The following is a 12,375-nucleotide window of genomic DNA, read 5'->3' on the forward strand; positions in this document are numbered from 1 at the left end:
TCCCAGAGTCCTTTTTAAATAAGTGACCAATGGAAGAGTCTGACCACTTCACCACATGGCAATTATTTAGCTCAGTGACACATACTGTGTTCTATGCCTCCTACTCCTAAGAGTCCCTACAGAGGCCTAGCAAAATGATGTGACTGTTGATTGTTCTCTCTTGGCTTGTCCAATTCAGTTACAGCCACCCTTTTTCTTGTTATTCTTCTCTATATAATATACTTTATCTTCTTTTGCTTACCTTTAATTTCTAATTCCCACTTTTCCCGTTTTGAAACAGCTGGTCCAGTTCAGGTAATTGGGTCCCTGAATCATCCTGGAGAGCAAAGTTCTTAACCGTGGAGATCCATCTCCAGCCACTTCTTCTGCCAGAATCACCACATCAGAGCACGAAGGTTGATTGTTACAGATGCAGCACAAACACCTAAGGTAAAACAACAACACTAAAAATAGCTCATATATATTGAACTACTTTATGCTAGACTTTGGGATAATCAATCTAAAAATCATGATTTCATTCATCTCTTACAAAATCCCTATTTAGTGGAGAATATATTATTGTTGAAAAATGTAAATAAGGAGATTTGGGTGCTTTCCCCGGGATCACACAAGTGGTAGGTGGCAGAACTGGGACTCAGGCCAGGGCTGCTGAATTTGAGAATGATGGGAGGATCTTGTGTCTCACCAGTGTCCAAGTATAAGGGGAGGGTGCAGCATTGACTTTGCATCTGAGAAGTCAGCAGACGATGTAAGAAATTGTATACCAGCCTCAGATGCTGGAGAGGTGGGCGATGGCAGCAGCACCATTAAACACACTACAAAGGAAGAGAACAGAACTTGCTCAAAAACAAGACTGAGTCAGCCACTGTATTTGTGCCACATGAGGGTAAAATTATAGTCTGATCCACACCTTGAAGGCACAGGATGTGACAAAGTTGGAATGCAACACAAGTTTACAAGATTTGCTATTTTTGCTTCCTATCAATTTGTTCCTCACCTTCTTGTAATCCAACAGTCTGGGACCCCCATTTTGGATCCCAGTAATCCCTTTCCAACTCTACCATGGTCTCTGCCCCATTGCCCAGTAAAAGTTACCCACTTGCAACCCATCTCCATAACAAAGTACACCCCCAAAGCAGTTGGAGAGGAGAAGGGATTCAGAAGTTCAAGACTATGTGTTGTTGTTCCTTAGAGGAAAGGGGGGATGAGGAATATTCCAAATCAAATCCCTCATTCTCCACCCAAAGGCTAAGCCCCCCTCCTCATGCATTTACAAGTGCAAGGAGCTGATGTTGAAACCAACTCACGTCATTACTTTTTATTTGCCTAGAGTGGATGGGAGATGAATATTATATACCTACCACATAGGAAGATAAAAATGACTCTGGAACATGTGGTTAGTTAAAAAAAATTAATGTTTAGCATCTGAATACTTACTGCAGGAGCCCCAGGGAAGAATGTGACATGAGTGTAAGCAATGACTGCATTAGCATCTTGTCATCCTGTTGACTTATGTAACACTAGGTATTTAGAATTTTAGAGTTCTCAGAGGCTGGAAAAATGAAGTATGAAAAGCCAGACGTGGGATAGAATTACTCATATTGATTTTGCGTGCACACACACACACACACACACACACCTCAATTCTTGGGAAATATATGTATAAGGAACGATACCTATAGCTGTACCTGTAATATTCCGTACTCATGGGCTGATTAAATTCCACCTACCATCATTGGTACTGCTGGGTCCTCTGTGATGGTCACTCAAAAGCCACAGTAACTGAAGGGTTGAAACAGGAGGTGGTTTAAAAGATTCCGTGGTTTCAGGGAGATCTACCAAGACTCATTTTTACCTTACAGGGAATCAGGGACAGCTGATAAAGGAGAACTGAAAGAAGAGGCTGCTCAGATACAAGAAGCCCAATAGAAATCTACCCATGTTTGTTATTAAAAATGGGCCAGTCACACAAAGATGAAAACCAATCAAGAGCTACTATATTAGTAGTAATGTTAACTGATCAGTTAGAATATTCAAATAAGCAGAACATTCATATATCTTAGCATGGCATAATGAAATGAAATGGGTCAATGAGGGAAAGCTTGTCTCCTCACCAGTCCCACTATTCATCCCTGCCTGCAATAAGCTGGGTTAGAATGGGCCTCATGGCCAACAGCTTTTTTTGGGGGGGGGTAGTGGCGGGGGGATGATGAGGATTAAACCCAGGCCTTGTACATGCTAATAAGTTCTCTACTACTTTTCTTAACACATTTGAAGGAGTTAAGGATGTGCCATCTCAAAATATGTTGAATTGGTGTATTATTCCAAGATGAACACACTTAAAGGTTGACTTCAGAAAGAGCCACTTGGCCTGGATTCCTCCCCAAATCACTTGTTCTTTGTCTAAATAGTGTAAAATCATCTTGCTTTGGTCTTTTCTTCAGAATTCCATCTCATGAAGGTGCACATCTACACATAAATTGTGTGTGGTATTCTCTTATTATTCAACTCATATTACTTGAGTTTCTTGATCCAACCAAAGAGCCCAGGTAAGAACTAAGGGGTTTAGGGAGACCCTTCTCTCTCCTCTATGACATCTACTCTTATTTCAGAAAAATCAATTGCTTCCTATAGTTGGCTTTACCACCACTATGAAGCCTCCTTCTTGGACCTTCAGATAATTATTGATGCCCTCAGAGGCTGCCTGTGATTGTGTTTTAATTGGGATGTTCTAATTACTCAGCTCTGGTCTCCCCTAATTCCTCCTTAACTGGAGGCTACTCCAGGGTAAGACTGCGTTTTACTGTCCATCCACTCAGAGGACATTACCTGGAATATACGAAGCCCTTGGTAAATGTTGGTTGAATAAGTAATGAAAAATAATGAACTTTCTACCTTTGTCTCTGTTAAAATTAAACCATGCTAACGAGCTTTTTAAAGGGATGCATTTCTTGAACCCTGTACTTGTTACACTCTATCAGTCTAAAGATACCAAAAACATTTAAGAGGAAGTAGAATGTTCTGCTGCAAATCATTTCTAGAATTAGCCACAGGCCCCATCCACTTAGAGTGGGCCTGATCTTCTTATGAGACAGAAACAACTGGATTCATTTTAACTGAAGTGGAAATAGGAAGAGGAGAATGAATCGATGCAGTATAAAACAACTAATGAAAGTAAAAGATGGATTTACACCTACTCTCAGGGCCATTTAGAAGAAAGCATCTGTGCAGATTCAAGGGGCTTTTATCTTAAAAGGTGCTTGAATCAACTTTTCCTGAGCTTGAATTGTCTCTTCATCCTTGTCAGCCTCCTCTGAAATATCTTCTGATTGTAGATCCATTTTATAGACTTCATTTTAACAAACTACCTTAAAGTTGGTCTGAACACTTCTCCTAAAGACCAAACTTTTGATTTCCTCCCTTAAATTCCTTAAATTTTACTTGGTGTGGGGAGGGGGAGGCAAGACTGGAAGAGATAGATACTTAGAAATTTTCAGTGAGAGAGAAACACATAGACCTGGAATTTATAATCGACAGAGATGATAAATACCTAGTTCCAATTTTCCAAACCAACATGATTAGGATCCACCTAAAAATTTCAGAAATAATTTCTATTTTATGTTTTGCTCTTTAATATTTACAGAGAAGGAGAAGGGGGACATGGATGCATCTATACTAAAGGGGTTTATGTTTGTTGTTGTCAGCCCAAATCCTGCCCAACCAAACCCTGCATGAGATCTAAAATTACATATTTAGTCCCTGAATTGCATATTTGCATAGTTAATCCCTTCAGGAGAGCAGAACTAGAAGTAGTGTGCAGTACTTACACTTGATGTTCAGGGTAAGCTCTGGGTACCTGCCCCTAACCTCCTGCTGGATTTATGCTCTGGTTCCTTATATTTCAGTCTTGTCTTGATTTGCAGCCCAACACTAAGACACTTGCTGAAACCTTGACACTGTATCTGACCTTGTCCTTATCTCTATTGCTTAGAGTCCTGGTTCAGAGGGGTGGACTCCCTTGCTACCCAAGGCTTGCTGCCCCCTTGGCAATTAATAATGGCACTGCCCAGAATCTCCTACCTCTGGGAAAACTGATTCTTGCCTGCAGGATATCCACATGGTCACATTACCTAGAAAATTGTAATTGGGTTTGGGGGTCACCCTTCTCAGGGGTTAGCCATTAAGTTGTACCAGACCCTTGGCAAAGTCATGCAGTTCTGTGTGCGTTGTCTTTGTCATCCCAATAGAACTCGAAGTCATGTCTGTGTGTGTTGTGATAGCAGCTCTCTGTTTGAGGTGGGAGAAATCAATGAATAAATGGGGATGTTTTGATCACGATCACGGATCTATTTCAGTGAACTAATACTTCCCGCACCACACTTTTTCTTGTCACCATAGAATATTTACTTTTCCTCCCTCCCTTCCTCCTTCCTTCCTTCCTTCCTTCTTTTTATCTCTTTCTTTCTTCTTTTATTCTTTGGTTAACCATTTTGCTCAAGTTGTTGCAAAGAGGGACAAAGGAATCCGCCATTCTGCTCTAGAATTGCCCAGACATGAAATAAAAGTCAAGTTTGCTGATCTTAAGTTTAATTCTTATGCTTTCATCATGGCCCCAAATAAATTATCTGAAAGGAAGAATGGCTAAAAGTCCAGGATGCTGAAGGGAAGTGGGTTGGAGGCTACCATGTTGCCCATGCTGGACTTAATTTACCTAGCAGGAGAGTCATTGCCATGGGTGACGTGGGCTGCATGATGTTTTGAAGAAAATAAACAAGTGGAGCCACACAATTTGGAAGATTGAATTTGGTTTTGTTTATTTTTGTGTGCAAAATGAGATTGCGTGGGAAACAGAGACATTACCCATGAAGAATGCTAAGGTAATTTATGCTGCTTCCTTTCATCAATTACATTCTGTGAGCTCTGAGTGGAATTGCGTTCCATTGAGTTACAGTCACTGCACTGCCAGTCTCTATAGAAATGACTCTCCAGAGTGATTTCATAACCAGCACCGACAAAGATATAATTCACACTGTACTGCCTTTGTGGGGGCCTAAAAAAAATATACCATTTCAGTTTGTTTTAGTATTTTGTATTTTTAAACTCTGACCAAGGTAGGGAAAAGTACATTTCTACTTCCTACAAAATTATAAAACCAATAGATATAAGGGGGAAAGGTAAAATCGGGCTTGACTTGCTGCTTGAATCCCATGCACCACAGTTTTCTCATCTGAAAAATGACATGATTAAGCTCAACCATTTCCAAGTTCAACTTTTGCCTCCCCAAAGTCTCAGATTCTCTGGGTCTAGGTTTTATTTATTTTTTCCCCCTCAGAAATGTGACTGTTAAATGCAAAAAGAAAGTTCATCTAGAGACTTCCCTTTAGAGGAGAATTTTTCTGCTGCAGATGGCTTCCATCGGGTTCTGGCTGACCTACTTTATCTGTGTGTGGCAGGGGACATGGAGATGAGATCGGAGGACAGGATGCCATTTAAGGACAGTTTGGGTTTAGCAGAGAATCTTCCTGCACTAGCCAACAGGCAAGAGGGTGAAGAGTCAGAAAGACCCGTCTGTTTATGTGGCTAAGAACTGAGGCCAGGGTGCAGGCCTCAGAGAGACTGAATAATGGAAAAGCACCTCAAAAGAATGTGGGGAAAAGAAGGGGCAGCCCAGCTGGAAGAACCAGGAGATTCCTCTTACAAAGATGCTGACAAGGAAGCAAAGATGGACCATGGCGTCAAACAGCTTGAGAATGACATCAGTAAAGGAGGCAGCATGCTGATCTGCCATGGCAGCCCCAGTTCTGTGTGACCCAACCACAGCCAATCAGGAGGAGGTCTGCTCTGTGATTTGGCAGGAGATCATTACTGAAAACATCTAACTGTGCAATGGAAGGGGAAGTAGATCCCTTCTCTTGGCCTTGCTGATTTCCACCAAGGGAAAAACATTATCTCTGATGTTCTGGAATTGATCCCAGTTTATCTAGTTCAGTGATTTGTGAGTTGGTGGCATTTGCTCTTTTCAAACAACCTTCCACATCCCCCTCTCTATCCAGAGTATGTACAATTTTTATAGGTCCCAGGCATTCTAACTTTGGGGTTCTGTCAAACATATAATAATTCATAATTTGCCTATGAAATTAGCCACTCATTTATTTTACAATTGGCTATGATTTCTCAGTAAATCAGTTAGCAGACTTGGGAATTCTTATGCAGCGAGAAGAATCTAACACACGTTATTTTCAGAGGTCATAAAATTTGTGGATTATAAATCTTCATGATGAAGGAAGTCAACAGAGTGTTATTTTACTTAGTATCTACCAATTTCTTTTCTTTAGCGCACAAAGTCTTTCAACCAAAGTTGATCAGGAATATATCTGTAAGCAACTTGAGTTTTACTGCAGCAAAGAAGAAATCCAGGAGGAACCATGGAGCATCTCAATAAGAGGGTTTTCTTATTTATTTCTCTTTTTTAAAAAATATTTTTATTGTAGATGAACACAATATCTTTATTTTGTTTATATTTTTATGTGGTGCTGAGGATCGAACCCAGTGCCTCACACATGAAAGGCAAGTGCTCTACAACTGAGCCACAACCCAGCCCCTTATTTGTTTCTTAAATTTTTAAATTTGTTTCAATTAGTTATACATGGCAGTAGAATGCACTTTGATACATATATAATGGAGTACAATTTCTCATTCTTCTGGTTATGCATAATGTAGCATTCCACCGGTTGTATAGTTACATAGGTACATAGGGTAATAATGCCTGATTCATTCTACTATCCTTCTGACCCCCATACCCCCTCCCCTCCCTTCACTCCCTTCTACCTATTCTAAAGTAGCTTGATTCTTCCCTAGCTCCCCTGTTGTGAGTTAGCATCTGCATATCAGAGAAAACCTCACAGAAGATGAAATACAATTGATTAACAAATATATGAAAAAATATTCAACATCTCTAGCAATTAGAGAAATGCAAATCAAAACTACTCTAAGAGTTCATCTCACTCCAATCAGAATGGCAATTATCAAGAATACAAATAACAGTGAATGTTGGTGAGGATGTGAGGAAAAGTGCACACTCATACATTGCTGGTGGGACTGCAGGTTGGTGCAATCATTATGGAAAGCAGTATGGAGATTCCTTGGAAAGCTGGGAATGGAACCACCATTTGACCAAGCTATCCCACTCCTAGGTCTATACCCAAAGGACTTAAAATCAGCATATTACCGTGATGCAGCAACACCAATGTTTACAGCAGCTCAGTTCATAATAGCTAAACTATGGAACCAAGCTAGGTGCCCTTCAACAGATGAATGGATAAAAAATGTGGTATATGAATATAATGGAATATTACTTAGCCTTAAAGAAGAATGAATGATGGCATTTTCTGGTAAATGGATGGAGCTGGAGAATATCATGCTAAGCAAAATAAGCCAACCCAAAAAAACTTAAAGCCAAATGTTTTCTCTGATAAGAGGTCTTTTTATTTTAAAGGGCTTATTGTAGAATCTGGGCATGTGTTTGGTAATTTGGTAGTGGTTCAGGGAAATGGGACTTGCTTTAGGTTGTATGCTATTGGATAATGATAGTGATCTTCTTAAATTTTGTCTGGAAGGAGGGTATACTAATGCAGACTAAAACATAATTGGTGAAGCAGCCACAATCAATTGTTAATCGATTGTATATCATCTTCTGAGAAGTGTCTGTCCAGTTCCTTATCCCATTTATTGATTGGGCTATTTGTTTTTATTATTTTTTTGTGTTAAGTTTATATATCCTAGAGATTAGTTCTAGGATGAGCCAGAATGGGGAACAAGGAGAAGGTTTAGTATGTTTCAGCTTGGGCAAGTTTCATAATCACAGAGTGGTTTTGTTTCTGTTTTGATTCAACATAGTTATTTTATGTGAAACTGCTTTAACAAGAGAACACCAAGGCCAGTTTCTAGATGTTAGAGGCTTTTTTTCTATTTTTCAAGTTAATCATTTCTTTCTCAAATTGCAAGCATTTTGTGTGTCCCTGAAAAGTGTTTAGGTTCTACCATGCAGGTAGAACTTGCAGGATAAAATGGCTGTCACCAGCATGGTTTTTAGAAGTTCCTTCCTGTAGAAGCCATTCTTTGGTAATGCTTCCTATGACTCTTTCTATGAATGAGGATGGATGGAACCTGTGGGGATAAGAGGTAATAGGCCAGGGATGCTCTGAAGTGGCTCAACCAGTGGGTGTGAGAACAAGTAAGGGCTGGTGCTTTTTTGTGTGCTAGAGGAGAGTTACTTGCCTGGCTGTGGCCTAGTATATCTGGTGGGAGTGGAAGGTAGTTTAACAGAAGACAGGATATATCTAACAAACTTTATAAGGAAAAACTTTTCCACATTGCTATTACATTTTTTAGAATTTTAATTTGTTGCATGTGACAGCAGAATGGGTTTTGGTTCTGTGGTTTTGGTTCATATTACAATTTTGGTTCATATTACAATTCATATTACACATACAGAGCACATTTTTTCATATCTCTGGTTGTACACAAAGTAGAGTCACACCATTCATGTCTTCATACATGTACTTAGGATAATGATGTCCATCTCATTCCACTGTCTTTCCAACTTCCTGCCCCCTCCCTTCTCCTCCCACTCCTCTGCCCCATCTAGAGTTCATTTAATCCTCCATGCCCATCTTCCCCAACCCCATTATGAATAGGCATCCTTAAATCAGAAAAAATTTGGCATTTGGTTTTTTGGGATTGGCTAACTTCATTTAGCATGATATTCTCCAATTCCATCCATTTACCTGCAAATGCCATGATTTTATTCTCTTTTATTGTTGAGTAATATTCCATTGTGTGTATATACCATATTTTCTTTATCCATTCATCTACTGAGGGGCATCTAGGTTGGTTCCACAGTTTAGCTATTGTGAATTGTGCTGCCATAAACATTGATGTGGCTGCATCACTGTAATATGCTGATTTTAAGTCCTTTGGGTATAGACTGAGGAGTGAGATAGCTGGGTCAAATGGTGGTTCCATTCCCAGCTTTCCAAGGAATCTCCATACTGCTTTCCATATTCACTGCACCAATTTGCAGTCCCACCAGCAATGTATGAGTGTGCCCATTTCCCCACATTCTCACCAGCACTTATTGTTGTTGTGTTCTTAATAGCTGCCATTCTGACTGGAGTGAGATGAAATCTTAGAGTAGTTTTGATTTGCATTTTTCTAATTGCTAGAGATGTTGAACATTTTTTCATATATTTGTTGATCGATTGTATATCATCTTCTGAGAAGTGTCTGTCCAGTTCCTTGGCCCATTTATTGATTGAGCTATTTTTTATTATTTTTTTGTGTTAAATTTTTTGAGTTCTTTATATATCCTAGAGATTAGTTCTCTATCTGATGTGCGAGTGGTAAAAATTTGCTTCCAAGATGTAGGCTCTCTATTCACCTCACTGATTATTTCTTTTGCTCAGAAGAAACTTTTTAGTTTGAATCTATCCCATTTATTGATTCTTGGTTTTAATTCTTGCACTATAGGAATCTTATTAAGGAAGCTGGGGCCTAAACTGACACGATGGAGATTTGGGCCTACTTTTTCTTCTAATAGACACAGTGTTGAAAGAACTGAAACCGAGACACGGAGTTACCCGTCAGAAAAGTCCATTTATTTCAGGTACAGCAGAACCTTTTATCCAGGGTAGGCGGAGCCCCTTAGGACAAGAGGCAAATTCTCATTGGATTACAGCCATTAGAATGGTTTTGTCAGTCGCCCATTGGTGACTTATTGGTGCCTTAATCTGCATAGAGCGGGAAACGGACCCAGAAGAGAAGCCTAGTTGGTGCCATCTTGGGGCGGGTAACCCAATATTCTCCCCTTTTTAGTTTAATAATGGGAGTAGGGTCGTCGTTAGTTCTGACTGCTTCCTGCTGAGTGGGGGCGTCACTGGGAAGGGGCGGGGAGAACACTGGATAACCCTGATATTAATCCCCAAAGCAGTGCCGGAAAAACTAAAGACTTCTGATGGGGCCAGGTGCAAAAAAGTACCCGGAAGCCATAGGTCCTGGATCGCGTCCCATCAATACTCCTCAGTGTTCATGGATGGGAGGAGCCATGCATCCTGGCAAAGGGCGTCCAAAAAGGTTTTCCATGGATCTGCCATTTAGCAGGTCGTGAGTTGAGTGGTGGAAGACTGGTCAGGATCTTCTGAGGCCAGTAGTTGGTAATTCCTAAGAAGGAGCTGGTTAAAAGATTGGTTAGAGATTTTTGCTATCTGATTTTGAGTAAATTTAATCATGCAAGGGAGAAAGAGGAAGGCCAACAGAATAATGGAGAGCAGTCCAATTACTGGCCACATCCATGCCAAGAGGGGTGACTGGAGCCAGAAGGAAAAAGGAGAGGTTTGGGATGCCTTCCATAAGCCTGCTGCCAGATCATTAAGTTTATTAATGTTTTGTTCCACCAAACCGGATTCATTAGTGTAGTAACAACATTCTTCTCACAAGAATATGCAGGTTCCACCCTTCTCTGCAGTAAGGAGGTCTAGAGCCCTGCGATTCTGCAATGTGACTTGAGTAAGGAAGTCACCTGTTTTTGCAACGAGGCTAGTGACACCACAGTAGAGGAGAGCGTGGTTTCCAACCAGGAATTGACATCCTCAACAGCCCACAGGGTATGACCCAGAGCCCCTCCAGAAAGTCCAGTACCAACAAGAGAAGTGGTGAGAGAAACCCCTATGAGGATTGGCAAAAAGGCAGCTGGATTCGTCCTTTGTAGGGGAGTGAGAAAATAGAGAGTCAACTGACGTACCATCGTTACCAGAAAACATGGGGAGGAGACATTTGTGGAAGCCAAATTAGTAAGGGTACCATTACACCAGAAGAAACTTCCAGGAGGAGAGTAGGTGCTATTATTGAGGGTAATGTTTGAGTTGCAGGTTAAGTTTGATGATATAACAGGCCCGGAAGAAACAAACAGGCAGATACGGTGGAATGGGACAAGGGAATCCTCGGGTTCCCATAGTGGGACCCGAGAAAGGGGCCTCATGACCTGCTGAGTTGGAAAACTTAAAGTGGAAGTATGGGGACTGCCGCTAGCAGGGGCCAGGTCAGAGAAGCACAGAGGAAGCAGTTGTACGGGCGCATTCCTGGGAGGGTATGATTAAGGAAATTTAGGATATCCGTTAGGATCTGGAGCCAAGAGTAAGACATTGTGGGTGAAGAAGAGGCTGAAGAGGAAGAGAAGTCTTGAATTGCCTGTATGATAACCTTTTCTGAATGCAGAATGTCAGAGGACACTCGAGAAACTTAAGATCCTATGGAAACATATTCCCGAGAGATGTGGAGGTTCCACAGGGGGTGGAGTCATACTCTTATAATAGAAGAAGGCGGTGACCCCTGCAGCCCACCGTGGGTCCCATGGGTCCTTGATGGTGATGTTATATTTCTGAATCTGGCTAACATAGGAGAATATTCCCATGTTTAACTGGCCTGAGTTTGGACATCCCCCATATACCTCTGGCCATCAGCGGCATCGTTCGTCCCGTTGATAATATAGGAAACAAAGATATGGCCTCAAGGACTGCTGGATAAGTTTTGTTGAGGCAGGTAAGGGTAAGTACACAGTGTCAGAACAACCATGCAGAGGGTAGTCTGCTGTTGCGGCTAGGGCTGTAGTTTTAGTATTTTTTTTTTTTTCAGTATAGGTTTTTCTAGCCTTAAATCTCCAGACATAAGGGGAAGAAGAGACCATAAGAGTAAGGCTTATGAGAGTTAAGAAAAGGAGAGGCTTAGAGACCCAGGGGTTCATTTTCCAATATGGGTTCAAGAAGCGTGACCCCAGACAGAGGGAGCTTAGACTGCTCCACATGCAGACGAATCGTAGGTTGTCTTGAACCTGGAAATATGAATCCAAGGAGTTAATTGGTTATTAGGGAGTGCTAGCCTGGCTGCAGTTGGAGTACATAATACAACTTGTGTTGGACCTTCCCACTTCGGTAGTAGGGGACCCTTGTCTCCTGGCAGATTAAAGAGGACAGATTCGCCAGGTGACACGGAGAGAGGGATCTGGGAGGCTTCCAGATCTGGAAAAAGTCAGTCCTGATGTTTCCAGATCTCGGCACAGAGATGAGAAAGAAGTGGTAACATGTAGCGACTGGGGACGGGCCAAGATGATGGGGTAAGGCCCAGAGGAAGGAGTGGGCGTCCATACATGACCTCAAAGGGAGAGAGAGATGAGGGCTTCTTAGGCAGGGCTCACAGACGGAGAAGGGCTAAAGGAAGAAGTCTAGTCCAATCCATGTGGAGTTCCATGGATAACTTTGTGAGTACCTCTTTGAGTGTCCTATTGGTTCTTTCTACCTTTCCTGAAGATTGTGGATGTTATGG

At 41.3% G+C, this 12,375-nt stretch overlaps 1 pseudogene; it reads right to left on the reverse strand.

Annotated features, from left to right (window-relative positions):
* The window catches only part of LOC139705106 (histone H3-like), a 175,420-nt pseudogene extending 163,898 nt beyond the window's left edge, over nt 1–11,522 (reverse strand).
* Nucleotides 11,523–12,375: the final 853 nt, after the last annotated feature.

This window comes from Marmota flaviventris, chromosome 3 (assembly GCF_047511675.1).
Source record: "Marmota flaviventris isolate mMarFla1 chromosome 3, mMarFla1.hap1, whole genome shotgun sequence".
In the NCBI taxonomy this organism is placed as follows: Eukaryota; Metazoa; Chordata; class Mammalia; order Rodentia; family Sciuridae; genus Marmota; species Marmota flaviventris.